General features: G+C 27.7%; 1 long non-coding RNA gene across 1 annotated transcript in view; it reads left to right on the forward strand.

Moving 5' to 3' along the window:
• Positions 1-18549, forward strand: part of LOC139425215 (uncharacterized) — a 29915-nt gene extending 11366 nt beyond the window's left edge. Inside the window, exons 2-3 of the long non-coding RNA XR_011636492.2 lie at positions 11454-11520; positions 17324-18549. This is a non-coding gene — a long non-coding RNA (uncharacterized LOC139425215). The remainder of the gene's footprint in view (positions 1-11453; positions 11521-17323) is intronic.
• The last annotated feature ends 730 nt before the right edge of the window (positions 18550-19279 follow it).

Consider the following 19279-nt stretch of genomic DNA (forward strand, 5'->3'; position numbering starts at 1 on the left):
CAGTGGTAGACGGATCATGGGTTGAAGTTCCCTTTCTGTCAGGCTAAACATGGGAGGCTCTCGTGGTCTTCCTCTCCATATAACGCAAATGCGGGTTAGCTCCAAAAAGTCCTCCATGAAGGCAAATTTCTCCCGATACTCGATCCAAGAGTTACCTTATCTTTTGAATTGGGATCAAAGTTACTAGGCTCCGGAGTTGAACAATAGTAGTTGTAAACACATGAAACTAGGTCGGATGCTCAATGAATGTTATAAAATTTTAAAAAAATCAATACAATTTTCAGATTGAGTCGTTGCAATAATTATCGTTTAAAATGATTTCATGCTTTTTTCTGAATTTCCCATGAACGTATCTTTCCAAATATCTGAGGAAATTCTAATTCGACATATTCCGAATGATTTTATGAAGAAAAATTCAAATATTAACTGGATAAGATTAATTTGAAAAAATTCTTGAAAATAACTCAACTATCGAGAAATTGTTTTTTAGCCTTGTATAGAGGAAAGATCCTAAGGTTTAGTAAATTTTGAAGATACTTTTTTTAATCAGAAATATTATAAAAATAAGCACTATTGAAAAATCGGTTCAACGTTTAACTTTAAACTTGGTTATATACAAATAATATCAAAAAAATAACTTTGAACTGATGTTTGGTCTTCGTCATACTAGTATTAAAGAAAAATCCTTTTTCGAATTTCAGTGTTAAAACAAAACAGTAGAAATTCCTTAATAGATCTCTTAAATTTATAATGTCCTTATTTATAAAAAGTTCCGGTTAACCTTTTTTTGAAAATGTGACGTATTTTTAATTTTAACTAAGGCGTCTATCGTGAAGTGTATTTTTATGAGGCACTTCCTACTTCCAAGAAACCCATAAACCAACAAATAATACAAAATGTGTTAAAGCATGAAGTGATATAAAAATACAAACAAGAAAAATATTACTTTCAAAGTTATTCGCTTTTTCCTCAGAAGGCTCTTCCGAACAAAAGACTTGGATTGATGAACAAAAAATAGTTCATGCCTTACTTTTTGGAATTCATCCAAAGTTTGAAAACTGAAGGAAGCTAAATAATAGGAAAACTTTTTATCTTCAAATTATTTATATATTTACGAGCAATCTGCTTGGATATATTTTGTAAGTCAATAACTTCACTTTTTTTCTTTAATTTTCTTTTTTTTTCGATAAAGAGGAATAAACGTAATATATAATATGCCTTTAAAAGTTTTCCTTTCTGATCTATATTGAGTCGATTTCACTGAAGACTGCAAAACTGACAATGATCCATTTAGAGCGCTTGAATATAATGAAAGCTGTATCGAAAATAACTGAAAACTTGCTTCGAACTTAAAGTCATCCAAAATATAAAATATTTCTGAAGGCTTTAAATTTATTCCAACATATTAATAAGCTAAAAAATATTAATAGGGAAATAGCATAACAATATCTTAAAATAGCTAAAAAATGAAGAAATGGTACTATATGAAAACCGAAAAAATTGCCATATTGTTGATTCCGCCTATGATGCTTAAGTATTTTTGGTAATAGGTCAGAAATTGAAACTAAAAAAATGGAGAAAAGGTACTTATTTATCTATTTGAGGCATAAAAATTAATTTTTATAATAGATACTACTAGTTTATTGCCTTAGTTCTTTTAGTAGGTACTAAATATGCCAATGTTTGCACCAAATTATCCGCTATAGGTACTGTAAAAATCGGGTTTTTACTATAATCTTTATTTTGCAAGGATGAGCTACAATAATCTAATAATCTTTAATCTAATAGTGTAAAGTCATAGTCAGAAGCGAAATATAATAACAAACAAATAAAATCAGGAATTAATTCTGTTGTATATATCTTTCAGTTTTGTATATGCTTTTGTAGTGTTGTTCAGTATAGATTTCTACGAAATCGTAGATCATTTACTTCTTTACTTTTTGTTATACTTCTTTCTCAACGGTATTCAACTTTAAGAAATACTCCAAAAAATAATACTCCTTCCCAATTGACTACAAAAACCAATGCATCAAAAGTGGTAAACTTACACAGGTTTTACTCTTATAACAAGTTTTACTCTAATGATACTTACACGAGAAATAATTTTTTTGAATCAAAATGAATGTTTATTTTTTTGAAAAGCAATAGTTATTATTCTGCTGTAAGTGATAAATACTAGATTTTTACACTCTCAATAGAGTTTTCTGTTACGAAACAAAATATTAAATATTTAACGAACAAGTGATAATAATTTCTTAAAAATAATTAAAATGTCATACAAAAATGTCGACATAGAGAAAAAATAAGTTTCATAATCATAAAACTTCTCACCCCTTCTTAAATAGAAATGTTATTCTTATTTTCTAGAAAGTTTTATTTTTCAAAAACATGACTAAATTTATTTATAGCATTTCATTCAGTTGTTAAAAATGAATATGTGTGTAAATGTTAAATGATAATATTTATTTCAAAGGCAATTTATCGTTTGGCACCTTTTCTTGAAATTCGGAAACATTTTTCCGATAAATACACTTAATTTGAAAAATTGTCTGAATGAACATAACTAGTTTAAATAAGTGTATTCCAAATATTATTATTTTTAAAAAAAAAATTAGTTTTGAAAATGAGATACAAGAGTGAAATATAAATGCTTGTGAAACAAGCAAATTAAAATTTTGTAGGCTTTATATAATTTATTATTAGACTTTTTGGATTATTTTTTCATTTGAAGATACCAAATGAAATCTGGCTTCAATGAAATAGCTGGGTTTTTTTAATTAACTTTGTTTATTTATTCAGTAAATTACATTAAATATTTAATCGTAATGATGAAATGAACCATTATTACATATGTCAGTTGGAAATGTTTATTGCATATATTAATTGGAAATAATACTGAAATATGTATGTGAAACGTAATAAAATAAACTTACAAGAAGTTATTCTTTTTGAGTTTTGTTATTAAAATAGCTAATTTCAAGTAAAACTAAAAACCAAAAAAGCTATGATATTTACATTTCTACTTTGCGTATTTGCCATAGCTTTAGAAAAGTTCAACACTGTTTCTGTCATTAAATAAATACGAATTCAAATATTTCCGAGATAATAACATCATGAGAATCCCTTAATTTGTTAAAAAGAAATCAGAGCTCTTTAGAATAAGGTATTTACTATTTCAATTAAAAGAGAAGGTGCTTAAAAATTATTTATACATTTAAATACATTTAAACTGGAAAAGAAGTTCTCTAAAATGTCTAGAAAACTACTAACAACAAATTACAAATTAGCAAAATCATGAACATACTTTTAACACTATTGCGAAATCAAAAGTAATTCATTGTTTTAGGGTTTCTTATTAATGCGCCCCTTCAAACTTACATTCCTAGTTTTTTTAGGTTTGATAGCTTCTTTCTCGTATATAGAACAATGCATTTAAAAATCGAAAAGAAAAAGACACAAAATGAAAAGATAATCAATGAAATAAACCAACAGTAAGTGAACCATTTGAGATTGAGGTCAAGAAAAATTGCTCAAAGAAGGTTCTAGTTAAAATGTATAACTTTTTGATGAAAATTATAAAATTTACACGGAGAAAATATTTCTGGTATATTTACCGTATCATTAGAAACTGACATTTCTGGTCAAGAAAGTCATAATCCAAATATACAATAAAACCAAAATATACAATATTTAAACCATTCCTTCAGTAATTTTTCCTTTCATATGGTAAAGGTTTACTAACAATTCTGATTTTCAAAATTCTTTTCATCTTCAGTAAAAAATACGAAACTGAAGACTGAATTTTACCGAATGAAGAGTTTTTACTCAGCTATCATGATATAATTACAAAATTTTACCACATTTACCAAATTTAATCATATATTACCAAACCATATTTTTTTATTATTTTACCAAATTACCTAGGTAAAAATTACCAAGCAATTTGATAAGGTATTTTCATAAAACCAGAAGCGATTTCTCATAAAGCCAGAAACAGGGTAAATGTTGTCATATACAGGATTATCATACTTTTTTCTATATAATCACAAATATTCATATTGATTAATGATGATTATAACGATTGAAATTCGGTCGATATAAGCATTAAAATATAAAACATAATTAAATATTTGAATCAAAACTTCACTTATATCAAAACAGAGGCATAAAAATTAATTATCAAACTCAAAATAGGGTTGCTAAATAATGCGTTCAGAAACAAGTGACCTTATTGGCTTATATAACTTTATGTAAAGGAGATGCTCTTTCTGAAACTACATCCTGGTAACAAAAATTTATGAGACCATTAACACCAGGAAATATTTAAGCAGAGGATTTTTTTGTAGTGTGTTAATAACTTTGTCACCAACCCCTTTAAAAAATTTCTTTAGAGTATTATAGTGAATGTATACGTAAATTGATTGCAGTATTTTGTTATAGTTCGCTAAATCATTGATCCTTTGTAGTTTGTAACAAATTATTTTCCAATTATTCATCACCATTTCTTCCATTATGATGCCGAAAAAAGCTTTTATTCCGGCTGCTCCCATTTTTTATAAGCCCACTTATCTTTTATCTGATCTTTTGTCTTATTTTTCTTCAAAAATTAAATAAATTTAAAAATTTCCTAAATATTTTATTTTAATACGTTAATCAATAATAGCTGTTTAAAACTTTCATAAAACTTATATACATTATTGAAAACTAAAAAAAATTCTTTTTCAAGATTTGCTTTGCTTGTCTTCAGTTCAACTTTTATTTAATGAAAAAAATATTTGGAAAAAACCCATTTTTAACATATTTAGTACCGCAAATAGCATTTTTCTTATTATCAAATACAATATAGTTTTTTAAAAGTTTCGATTTGAAATAAATCAAAGCTTTTAATATCGACATACACTAAAGAGAATTGAATTTAGTACAATATTTTAAATGATAGCAGGCACACATGTTATAAATCTTAACATTTTAAAATTGATAAATTTAAAATTAATCACTTATAAAAAGTTATCTAAAAGATAAATCAAATTTTTCAAAAAAGGGACTAAATTTATAAAAAAATTAGTACATTTTTGATGTTATAGTAGGCACAAATATTACAAAATTCTTAAAGTTAAGCTTGGAAAATTGAGATATTAATCAAAAATAAAAGGTTATTTTCTACTATAAAAGTACTGTAAAAAAGATTTCAAAATAATGCTTTCATGATGAAATTGGAACAAATTTTATGCAGACAAATTTTAAACTGGCAAATTTGAAATTAATCACAAATAAAAGACTATTTTCTAATAAAAGACTCTAAAGAGAAAAGTATTCAATACAACTTTTTTTTATGTGAAAGCAAGCAAAAATATTTTATTATATTTGAGAAAGATGAACCTTTTTGTTCACCTAAGCTCATAAAACATTTATGAAACATCATAAACTTATAGCCTTATACTTCGAAAAATATTTTTTTTTGTTCTTCGTTTCATTCCATTCTTCTTAATCGTTAGTAGAAAAGGAAAACGCATTAAGCTGGCAGCAAGTGCATCAAACTTTACAATGAATAAAAGCTTTTTTTTCCTTATCTTTTTTTATCAATTTTTCGTTCTATTTTCTTTTTTCTTTTTTTACTGGTTCACATCGATCAGATATATATATATACATACGGTACATGTTTCAAAAAGAGGAACTTTTAAAACTGATTATCGATAAAGGGGAAATAAATTCTTAGTGTAATCGTTCTAATAAGAAGTATAAAACCGAAATGAAATTGTGTTAAATGCATCTAAAATGTAATGAAATTTGTTCTTGAATAATGAAGAAAATAAAACTAGAATTTCGTGCTTATTCTAAATTTGTCACCTTATTTACCAAAGGTTTTTTTAAAATAAGTTAAATTACACTCCTTTTAAAGTTTAGAGTACCATTATAATCTCAAAATTACCCTATTTACGAACACATATATGTTTAAATCAGAGAAAAAGACGCAAACAAAAATTTCTATCAAAAATTTTATATAAAAACTTCTATAAAAAATTTTTATGTTTTTTATTAATGTTATTACACTTTGATGACATAGTTCACTAAAAAGTCAATGACACTGGCAAGCTTGATTTGACCATACGATCCAACAATACCATACTAAATCAAATAACCAAAATTATAAAGACGAAAAAATGCTGCGTTTTGTTAGAGCGTGCTTTATTTTATTTTTCACGAAAACTATAATAGCAATTAAAGCACATTCAGTCACTTTTGCTTTCAAGAGTCCAGGGACAACTTTAAGGAAACATTTTTGAATAATTAAGTGATTATACACTTAGGTTTAAAATCACTTAACTATTCCATTTCTATCGCATGCCTAATATTCCATACATGTTTCAGATCTATTATATTATAATAACATTAATAACTCACTGAATTCTCACCACTGAATCCAATTTTTTTTTATTTTCCGTTTTTTGCACCTCATTAAACTATTTGAATTGATAATGATCAGTTTTAAAAGATAATACTAGAAACTAATTAATCATTTGATTAATTATCCTTTAAAAAAAACTAAAACTAATTTTGAAAAAAATTTGCTAGCTACAAAAATTTGCCTCTGGTGGAAATCTCGAGCTTTTTTAGACAGCTAAATAGAATAAAATGAATGAAAACACAAACTATTTTTTTTAACTCTTGACGTCAGTTAATAAAAAAATAAATGATTAATACATAGAATTTCTTCATCAGTCATTGCATGGTGACTACCGCTTTCAATAATTACCTGTATCGAAATATTAATTAACGTTAAGAATAAAGGCAATATCATTAAGCTGGTGAAATATTGCTTCACTAATAATTAATCTTTTGAAGCAGATGATTAAGAAAAAACGGCATGATAAAATACCTTTTTTATCATTTTATTGCTAATAAATGAAAAGTAGGAACTGTCTATCAAACTTTTAATCACTTCTTTTGTCCATATTTCAAAATTCTAAACAAAAATACCATTTACTTCTTCAAAGCTGTTACAAACATACAAAATGTATGTTTTTTTTAACCAATACAAAATTTAAAGCAAAAACTATTACAATTCAAAGAAATTAACCATTTTTTAGGCCAGCTAATTCTAAGTAAATATATGAAGTACTTTTATGAATTACAATTGCACAAAATGAAAAGGATAAGCTTAAGGGACCAATACCCTAAAGGCTCATGTGCATACATTTGATTAGCATCGGTTTGGCAACACAGAGACTAAATATTTTTTCTGCAAAAGGGTCTGAGTAACTAGCAGGTAGAAATACTACAACTAAACCAATGGGCAGATGAGTCTCGCAAGCGAGCAAGCGAGCAAGGATCAGTATGCACAGAGCAGCAGCATGAATCCTCCCCAAATGACCTGATTTGGTGCATATGTTACGGTGAAACACCGAAATCTGTAGAATGTCGACGTTCACCGGTGAATATCAACATTCACGTAGTCGCTTGGTGTATACCCGAAATATTTGCTAAATACCCTTATTTCTGACTCTCACCGGTGAATGTCAACAATCGCATAGTCGCTTTGGTGAATGTCTGAAATATTTGTTATATCCAATTTTATATTAATTTATTCGTTAATATTATTATATTTATTCGATATATTTCTATTTATTCTACATTTTAATACTTACTGACGATAGATTAGAAGAAACATCAGTGTTTGGAGTATCGGGCAAATATATACCGGGCAATGGCACTTGACCATAAGAAAACATCAGTGTAGGGTATACCGGGCAAATATATACCGAGCAGTGGCACTTAACCTTAAAAAAACTTCAGTGCAGGGTATACCGGGCAAATGTATACCGGGCAGTGGCACTTAACCTTAAGAAAACATCAGTGTAGGGTTAAAATATCGAATAAATGTAATTATATCCACGAATAAATTCATATCGAATCGAATGTAATAAATATTTCGGACATTCACCAAAGCATATCTGTGATTATCGACATACACCGGTGAGGGTCCAAATGTACAGGAATGTAATGAAATATTCGATCTTTCCCCGGCGTATTTGGTGTTTGTTGACATTCACCGGTGAAAGTCAACAACCACCGATTTCGGTCTTTCGCCGTGACACATACATAAAATAAAACAGATATAATTTGCGCTAACTTAGTCTACATATTTTCAGGATTTCAGTTATTGATGAGTTCAGTTTAATTATTCAGTTATTGATATATATATCAATACGAATGTGTCAACGTCAGTATTCTATACTAATACGTTTTTATGTTACTTCGTTTTCAATTGGAATTGGAGTTGTATAGTATAGTTGTACAGTTGGATAGTTGGAGTTGTATAGTTGGATAGTATAAAAACAAAAAACACAACGAAACACACGAAATTGTACATAATGTAAATAAGCGCTGAATCGAGGTACTTTTTTCACATTAAAAAGAAAGTAAATAAAGTATAGAATCGAATTGAAAAAAATTTAACTGTAAATTTTTTTGCTCACATAGTATATGATCAAAAACACTTTTTTGAAATTTTTGTTAGTTTTTCTTTTAACGATTGAACCTCAAAACTTACTTACTCAAAACTTTTAATACTTACTCTATAACGAGAAAAATAATCAAAACTCTAAATTTGAAGACTACAAATAAAATAAAGTGATTAATGAAAAATAAATTTTATTTTTATATTCTCTTTATATTCTTATCTTTGAAAATTTTGTAGCACAACTAACTTTTTTGACTTTCTTTTTCCTTTAAGCAAAGTATTGTGATATTCTTCTACGCTTTAATTCCCCTTAAAACAAATATTCTTGATTGTCTATTTCTGGATGCTGAAACAAAGTTATTGCATTTCAAATGTATGATCTTGCATATTTTCTCTTAAGCTTTTCTAAATAACTCATTCTTTTGGGTTTTGAAAGGACATTATAAATCGATATTTTCTCTACCCCTCACTTGTCTTTGGCTCCAGGCTCTAAACTCTAATATCCGTTTTCAAACTTTCTCGGCTCATATTTTAGGGTAAAAATCAATAAAATAGAATTTTTCAGTAGAAAAAACATTTGTAATATGTGTAAAAATTTCAATCATTTAAGAAATTTGTCTAGACATTTTTTAGGAAAGAAGAGCAATAAAAATATTATATAGATTTTATTTGAAAAAAAACGGTTAAAAACCATATTAAATTAAAAATTTAGTTTAAAACACGTTGAAAGAAGTAAAACTTTATTTATTTTAAAAGTAAGTTATAGTGAATATATTTCTCCTTAAATTTGAAATCGAATAATGAAAAGTTATATCACGGACAATTTTTAATGCGTAATTAAAAGAAAATATTTATTCTACGTCTGTGTGCCCTATGTTATGACTTACACTGTTATCACTTACAATTTCATACATTTGTAAAGACGTAATATTTTTTAATTGTTGTAGAAACCAATGACGTATGAAATTCGTGCTCTATTATATAAGCTGCTCAGAATCAATAAAATTCCTATTTGGCTAATATCAATTATTTTCAAAGCAACTAAATGTGTAGAAACATAATATTGCTTGCAACATACTAGGAAATAATTTTTGAAGTTGTACTGCGGATGAAATAATCTGAAATAAAGAAATAAACAACCAAAAAACAGGAGTATTTTATGCAAGTTGTTTTTGAATAAATTACTATAAATCAAACTTATAAAGAGGAAAAATGTACCACTCTAGATAACTTTCGATCTAACAATTGTATCTTCCCGCTCCAGGACTCACTCTTCATAGTTCAACAAGATGACCTCAAACATGCCAATTTTTTAGTATAGACGATATTTTAAGTTACTAATTGAGACACAAAAGTATATTTTCTCTGAATAAATATACCTGTTTTTCAATGAATTTGATTTTCCAACTCTGCAAAGTTCGGATTTAATTTCAATTTTCACTTATTTCTCTATATCCATAGAGCTTCTTAAGTGAACTAAAATTTTTTCACGCAATTATAAAATTCGTTTGTCTAAAGATAATTCTGTGCAAAATGGAACTTTAAATAAATATTTGTGATTTTTTACTATATTTTGTTATCTTATTTAATAATTTTTAATTGTAAAATATAGCAATTTTTTTAATTATTTTGAAGAATGCAATTTTAAACAGCAAATACAAAAGAGCAAAATAAGTCGAATAGTTCCTGAGAAACAAAATTTTAAAAGTACGACTTTTTTTAAAAAATTCGATTACTTGAACCATTAAGATTGTGATCGAGAACATGAAAATCCGATCATTAGATCAAGGTTGATCCATTTATTTATTTGGGCACAGCACATTTAACCTATTTTAATTTATTTTTTATAAAGAAAGCAATAGTTAAAAAAAACTGAGAAATATATGAAAAATATTTTAGGCAATTGTTTATCAATGTAATTTTTTGTGAAGAAATTCTTCCGTACTCTACAAAAAAGTAATTAAGATAAGAAAATTTTGTCCAATAGCTGTAGCTTCAACTATTAGTAGCTACGACTTGGATAACCCTATTAACGCACATTATATTAACGCATATTTTTCAAGCAGACCGATAAGCAAAGATAAATAAAATAAATCAATAACGTAATACTAAATCATATTTTGTTGGAATATTTCAAAAACTTGAACATAAAATAATTTACTTATTGTAAGTAAAAGTTCATACACTTAAAAAAAATTCAGATCAAATTGCGGTAAAAATACCGTCATTCAGGGTACAGGTATTTTTTACCTTAAAATCTATTTTCAATGGAATATGCAGCGGAACAAAAAATATTTGTGTTGAGCAATCAATACTACAGTTTTTAACTAAAACTAATATTTTGAGATAGCAGTAAATTTTTAATTTAATATTTTTAGTTTTATAAAATATAGGAAATAGCTGGAGCGTTGATACACGGAGAAAAAAATACTCTTAAAATTAGCATATTATATAGTTCAGGGATTTTACTTTAATTATTACTGTAAAAGTTACAGTATATCAGACTTTTTGTTCCATGATATGTTCTAGTAAAAATGGATTTCATGGTAAAGAGTAACCAAACCTCTGAGTGCCGGTACTGTATACCATGATTTGAACTGCAATTTTTTACAGTGTAAATTATTGGTTTCTGAGGGAGTCATATCACAAAATAATTTTCTGTAGCTTATAATAAGAATATTAAAAATGATTAAAAAAATAACTCACTTAATGTAAATAAAGAGTATCAAAATTAAAAATGACTACAAAAAAAGTATTCACACACAAATTTTAACTGTTAGGATAAGGTTAAAACTAGTTGCAAGAGTAAGTAGAAATTCTGAAGTACTGTGACTGCAAATTACTGAAACCTCTCGTATAGAACTTTTTCTACTGCTATTGTGTGCTCCGTTTCAGCAAAATATTTCAAGTGTGTTTTTATTTTAAAAAATTATAATATAAATATACGGTTTTGAATAACTATTATAAAACTATTGCTTGTCTATACAATTAGGTAAGCACAAACCATGATGAAGCCTTTAGATGAATATGCATTTCAATCTGAAGCCCAACAAATATAAGTAATATAAATATTTTTCTTATTTTCTTTAATGATTTTACAATTTTAGTATTATTTTTATTGGTTTTTATGAACTTCTTTTTCTATTATGGGTTTTGTTACTTAAATTTTCTAATTATTATTTTTCTTAGTGTGTTTTTCTCATGGATGGCAACACTGCAAATAAATTTGACATTTTTACCAATTATTTTATACAATAAAGCGAAATGCACATGCATTATTTTTAATCTTCTTAGTGAATTTTATTAACTGTTAGTTTAGACAATTTAATTTAAACACATTTTTTATTTTTTTTTATTTTATATCGGTAAATTTGTCTTCTACTCTTTTACAATTACATTATTTTTTTTGTTTTTTTGAGACATAATCACAATACAAAGAGTTATTTTTAACTTAGGATAAACTATTTTTTATTTCAAAATATCGCTCGTAAAGCAATGCATCCTGAGGTGGAACCTAGAATCTTTAGACTTATTCCATCAAGTATATATGTAAACAAAATATAGCAGGGTAAATATAATAATTTTTGCTTGAAAATCGCAAATAAAACTTTTTTAATGATTAGAAAGCATTTACGAGCGTAAAACAACATATATAACGTAATACATGCTGTTCTTCAAATATTTCATAGCTTTGATTGCATTTAAAAGTCCAGACTCCATAATCAAAGTCTTTAGAGGAAGGCAAAGTTGCATTTTAGCATATTTATTTAGAAACAAAATTGCGGACATTAGCTGTAGATTTTTATTCAAATTTTTATTTAAATTATTATTTCTCTTTCAGACATCATGCTTTTCATTGATATTTGAAACAAAGTTCAAATTTTGTGATTGGACTACATGATTTTTATTTCCTACATACTGGAATAAATTTAAAGCTATTTTGAATGCCTAGTTTTTTTTTAATGCAACATTATATTCAAACTTCTATCCTGTTATCATTCATCATTTTAAGGCCTTTCATGTCAAATGCAGAATTTCCCCCGTCTTTTGTGCTGTCTGAACTATAGAATATATTTTAAAGAAAGAAATTATATTTAAATCTCTTATTATCTCGAAATCAACGAAAATAGGAAATTCTTGAAATAACTAACTTTTCATCCTTGTTTGCGCATAACATTCTAAAATAATTTTCATTTTTTTCTTATATGTAGACATGATAAAGAAAACTTTGAAATGAATAAATGTAAGAACTAAAACTCTTAAAAATCTAACAACTAAAATATGCATGCATTCATAAATTATTTACAAAATTCTCTATTTTTATTGGATTTTATATATGTTGGCATATATGGTATTCATTCCCTTAATAAACAGATAAAACACAATTATTGAGCCGTATATTTCTTTCCTCTGTGTTCTATACTATAGAATCTGTTTTAAAGAGAAATTATATTTATAATTCCTTTCGCTTCCAGTTATATGAGAATATATATAAATTCCTAATTTGATTTTTATCTTTTTACCTATTTTCCTGGAAAATAATTTTGTTTCTATATTTTCTTAAAAGTGATTCAATAAAGGAAACTTTAATAAGGCGGCAAAATATTTGAACTAAAGATTTCATAAATCGAAACATCTTTATTAAGCACCGGTAGTTAAAATATGCATCTGTGTTACAAATTTTCTCGAGAAAAAAACGGTTAAATAACAATTTATTTAATTATAATTTTACCATATTCAAACAAAATAGTCAAATAACCGTAAATAAGATGGTAATCAAACTGTGAACTATGAGAAATACCGTTTATTAACTGCTTTCACCGAATGCGATTAAACAACTAGAGTTTTATCTCACCAACTAAGCTACCCGAAGCCATAACTAACCTTTATCTCCAAGACGGATTCGAAAGAAAAATCTATTAGTTTGAATAAAATTAAATAAATAATTACTTAAAATAAAATCTATTAGTAGCTAAATCTATTAGAATCTAAGTTTGGGGAATAAAGTGAGCACTGTTATACTCAAAGAAAGTCGGAATATTGTGTGCTGCCCCATTATTTGCTTTTAGCTGTATGTACTGGAGCATTTCCTTGGAATACTATTTCATCTTTTGCAAATAATAATTTCCATTTTTTTTTTAGTTCAACTTTTTTATTATTAATTATTTTTCGATAGGACAATTTACTATTTTAACAAGCATTTCAGCTTCAATATGAGAAAAAACAGGGATACAGAAAGAAAAGAATTTCCATACAATGCTCTAAATTTCACAATTTGAGAAATGTAGCTTAATTTTTTTAATTTATGGAAAATTTAAATTAATTTTTTTTCTTCGAATTAAATTAAAGAAAATTTATCAATTAATTTAAGGAAAATTTATTAATTAATTTAAAGAAAATGTATTTTTTAATTTATAGAATGGTTTTTTTGTAGAACATCATACGATTAGTTACAGACTTATTAACCATTCCACAGTATTTAAGACAGAATCATAGGCCATACTCCATTTGATCTACTGTGTAAGGAAAAACAATATCAATACAAAAATTAATATTTATTCTGATTCCCTATCTGGATTGCAAGCCCTTACTAATACAGTCCCCTAAGAATAGTTTATAGAAATGATTAAAAATATATACATTGGATTAAGGCTCATGTGGGCTACGAGGGCAATGAGGAGGCTGACAGACAGGCCACACTCGCATGTCAAAAGCCTATAACATACCCAGACGATATACCCTCAAAAAGATTTGTTAGAACTCTATTAATGAAACAGAAACTTCAACTCTGGCAACAAAAATGGGATAACAGCTTAACTAAAGGCCAAAATACCCGTCATTTAATTCCAACTACAGATACTAGAAAAATATACTCCAATTTCTATATAAACCAGTTCTTAACAACCTATGAAACCCAGAGTAGTTATCAGGCTAGGATGTTCAAGAAATTACCGAATTATAAACACTGCTCTAATTACGACGACCTAGAATACATGTTTATAGTCTGCCGGGCTTACCAGGATTTACGTTCAGCCTATTTTCCCAAGCAGATTTATTTTTCAGATCTGCAACGCAACTGGAAGGAAACAAAAATTAGTGAGGGCATAGAGAAAATTATTAAACGACACTTTGAAAGCAGTATAAAAGAGATTGACTAGCACCTATGGTCACTAATAACTCGATCATGACTCTCATCTGTGCAGAACTTATCAGCCACTAGTTTTTAGGACCAATCAATAGCAACCTACTTGGGACTTTCAATATCACGGTATTCATCAGTTACTATATATCATTCTTGTCATTATTCATCTTTTTTCGATCAGGAGCCTATTTCGCCAGACTTCCATTTTTCTGGAGGACAGGCCTGCAGCTTCCTGCATCTCCACGATTTCCAAACGAGTATTCTGACAATTTGGCATTCAAGAAGAAATGATGTTTTAAACAAGTTTTCTGCTCTTTGAACTATCTATATAAAACAGCTCATGTGCTTCGCCAACGCTTCGATTTCAAACCGCCTCTTGGCGGTGAAACTTTATTTCCTTAAACTTAGGAGCTGATGTGAGCGGGCAGGATGAGGCAGAATGAACTCGACCACTTTTGCATTAAGCAATTTCAGTCGAACTGAAACCGTTGAGTGCTCCCCTCCTTAATGGACATAACGAACTAAAACTATGAAGCAGATTCTTAAGTCTTGTTCTCATGAAGGGAGATCACAAAACATGAACTCACAATTTGGACTATATATTCTACATAAATTCTCCATCATCACCCCATTTGAAATATCTCGTATTGAAAGCCTTTTGAACATTTTTTCTTCTGTAAATTATAACAGGATTTTCTTTTTGTTGCATTGAAGGCTTCTTTACTTCTGTACGGGAGAATGAGTGTATAATCGAAAGCATCTCTACTTCTGACTTCTGATTCAAATCTGCTTGTTTTAATTTCATCTCTCCTTGGATTCTACTTTGAGAGGGAGGGCGTTTCGGTCTGTGACAGTTTCTACGACGTTTCTGTTTACCTTTCTCAATGTTTCTGTAATTTGATGTTATTTTACAAGTCAGAGACTAACTGTTTCTGTTTGTCTTTTTCTATCATGTTGCAAATAAATCTCTGCGGCCTTCTAGTCTTGGGGAGGGGCAATGGGGGGCAGATGATGCTCAGAGCGCGCAGTACCTTGACTCCCTTTTTAAATTATAAGCATCTTTTGATACCTTTTTACACCTTTTCTTGCACCTTGTGCATCACAGCTATAGTTACCCCTAGACTAAATCACGGGTCAGTCTGACGACCGACAGTGTTACAATCATTTTACGTTTTTTCAGTCATTTACTTTTTGGTTCTTTTCTCTTACTGAAGCAGCTGCGAGGGGACATTTTGGGCCACCAGTATTCCGTGGATGCCACCTACTGGGTCAGGACAGGGTTAGCCCTAGTTTAATTTATAGAAATCTACACTTTTATTAAATCCATTGCTACTTTTTACTCAATTTGATCGCTGAAAATTAATTTCTGACATTATTATAACAAATTTGTGAAAGTCAAAGTAAAAACTATCCTAAAAATAGAGAATATTATTTTAATTTAAATAAAATAAGGATTAACTTTTTATAAACCTACTTTTGCTTTGCAAAATATTTAGTTCGATATGAATATCAGTCCTTTTTTTTTTAAATTGCAACTAAAAATATAAAACAAAGAGAAAAATATTTCTCTTTTTTTTTATTTCTTTTAAGTCTTCTTCTCATTCCTGCTGAGGTTGCAAACCACAGTAATATTTATGAGAACAACTGAATAAATATAATTTTCGAGAGAATGTATTTGAGCTCTCAAGTGGAACTTCTAGTTTTTATTCTTCTTTTTGAAGAGCAGGGTAACGTTATTTATCAAAACTTGCTTACCTGGGAACCAACGAAGATCGCAAACTTGGGTATCATGAATAATAGATAAGCCTAGAAGAAGTTTTTCGTCATATAAGTTTGAAATTAAATATAAAACCGAAAAAGTAGGTTTTAGGGCAAGAATATAAGTTACTTTTCTTTCTTTAAGAAAAAGTAGCTGAATTTGAAAATCCGAAAATATTATACGTAATTGTTAGCAAAAAAGATTTTTAGATATGCAAGGCTAAATATATATGTATCTAATATATATGTCTAAAAATGAAATAAAAACATAAATAATAGTAATTTTTCTGATTTCTTTATTTTGCGACTATAATTAATAACCTGCATTAATTTTACAATAGATTATTCATAGCTATTAAAAAAAAGTTTATTACTTCTTATTTTAAATGTAAACAATGCTTGATAAAATATTTTTGCCTGGGAAAGTAAATAATATACTCAAGCACATAAAAACAATAAAGTGACATGCTTATTCAGCTCGAATTGAGAGAAAGCAAAAGATTGCATCTATCACTCATAGGTCAATTCAAAAGTAAAGGCCCTTTCAGATTCATTGTCATTTGTAAATAAAATAATATTTATAGATTGAATAATTATAAATATTATTTTATTTACATATTATAATATTCATAATATTATAATATTTATAATTGAAATAAATTTATAGAATCATTACTTTAAATGATTTATATTAATACTACAAGGTTATTAAATAACAAAATTGTTGCCCTTAAACGTTAATTTTCGAATTGAAGCATTTTGTATTAATTATCACCTTGAATATACATCTCTTATCTATCCCTACTATGCTGCATGCAAATTTTCTTTCGTTCGTAACAGAGTTTGGAGTTCCTTCAAACACACATACCGAAATTAAATTCAGTGTACTAAAAACATGTTTATTTCATTTCTTCATGTTCATTTTCATATTCATGTTCATTTTAAAGCTCTTTTGATCTTAGAAACCGATAAAACTAGCATGGTGCTAGTTCTGGTGATTAAGGTGGATGTTCTAACTGTGGTATGAAGTACTTGACTAAAAATGGCTTGTCAGACAATGCAGAATGAACTGAAACGTTGTCTAAATGGAGAACTCATGACTTATTCTTCCATAATTTAATGTAAAGTTTGTCTTACTCATTCTTTGTCAGCTCTTATAGTTTAAAAAACCTCCTGACTAATTAACCATCGGTCAGAATAAATTAGATTACCAGCTCTTTTTTACGTTTTTGGTGTTTCGGAACAAAAATCTGATATACCGTATTTTTGACAGTAATAATTACAGCAAAATTACTGAATCACAATAACATTATTGTTAAAATTGCGGTATGATATTTTATGGTAAAACTAGATTTTTATGGTAAAAATGGATTTACGGATGATACATACAAAGCGCCGGTACTTAATACCGTGATTTGATCTGGAATTTTTTACAGTGCAGTAGCCTTTTTTCCATGTTTCATGTGAAATCCCATGATGATTCGTTGTTCAAATATTACACACATCATTATTTTTTCGGCATAACAAAATAATAGTTTTTATACAAACGAACACCACGGCCAGGGAACATTGTTTACAGACACAAGTGAAGCACATTCGAAAAAAACGGCTTCATACTACGTAACTATCGTTTGTTTAGCTTAGGCATATACATATTTCTTCCGTGGACCCATTATTTAATAGCCACATGTCGGGTAATGCCGTAACTAACTTAGTTTAGTTTAGGCAAGAGAACAGATTTTTGGAGTTTGAACCAAAGCTTGGAAATTTTATGCATGAAGAAATAGATGCTCAGCAATTGAACAGATCATTCATTTTTATTCTCTGAAAAAGAACAAATTGAACAGATTAATAGAATAAAATAGGGTTATGGAACACATCGTTTCAATAATTTATCGAAAATGTAAAACATGCGAACAACTTTTCTCTGTTCTTTTGCAGAACAACTATACTTTAGAAGGATGTTGTACAATTCTCATGGGATAAAAATATGACGCGACGTAATGTGTTTTATAACATCAATTTATGAGTAAACTGAGTATTACAACGTAACCTATTTTATTATTTATAATTAAACCAATTCATAATTTGTATGCATATATGTAAGTTTTGTATAGGTAGTTTTTGTATATAGAGTTTTTGCATGTGTATTTTTGTATACATTGTTTGTGTTTGCGTACGTAATTTAAATTTGTATTTGAACTTGGTCTTTTTATACATAATTTACAGTATGTATAAAAAGACATATGTATTTTTATATAAGTAGTTTAATAGAAATAGTTTAATAGAAGTAGTTTGTTTTTGTAGTTTGTAGTTTTAAATGCAATTTATATTTGTATAAGTAGTTTGTGTTAGTATTTGAAGTTAATAAAAATTAGTTAACTTCGTGCAGTGAACTTTGCATTTCTTACATAAAATTACAATTTTCATTGGCATCTAAGCCTTTTTAATAGAAAACAAGCATAGCTCTATGAATTTAATCTCATTGATTCATGATCAACTTTATAACAAAAATAAATATTGTAACATACATGTAGCTGCGCATGATTATTCTATATTGCAGAATAAGGACTGCAACTTTACTAGTCTCCTAATTTCCTTATTATGTTTATTATAAGGACGCATTTTCTTTCCTATTATAAAAGACTAAAAGATTGCAGATGGTAAGAGATGCTGTAAATAAGTTTTATCAAGTTATATCCATGTGAGTTATGGACTTAAGACACAAACAATTCCACGTTAAACATGTACTAAAATGAGCAAAAACAATGAATAAAATACATGAATAAAAACAATGGTTTTAATGAAATATATAGTTTTGTGAAACATATAAATTTCTAAGAAAGTTACTGAAAATAATCAGCTAATCAATATTACTAATGCTGAAATTAAATGTAGCAGTTTATATTTATTTAAAT

This window comes from Parasteatoda tepidariorum, chromosome 6 (assembly GCF_982258835.1).
Source record: "Parasteatoda tepidariorum strain Cologne lab strain chromosome 6, Ptep-v5.0, whole genome shotgun sequence".
Lineage (NCBI taxonomy): Eukaryota > Metazoa > Arthropoda > Arachnida > Araneae > Theridiidae > Parasteatoda > Parasteatoda tepidariorum.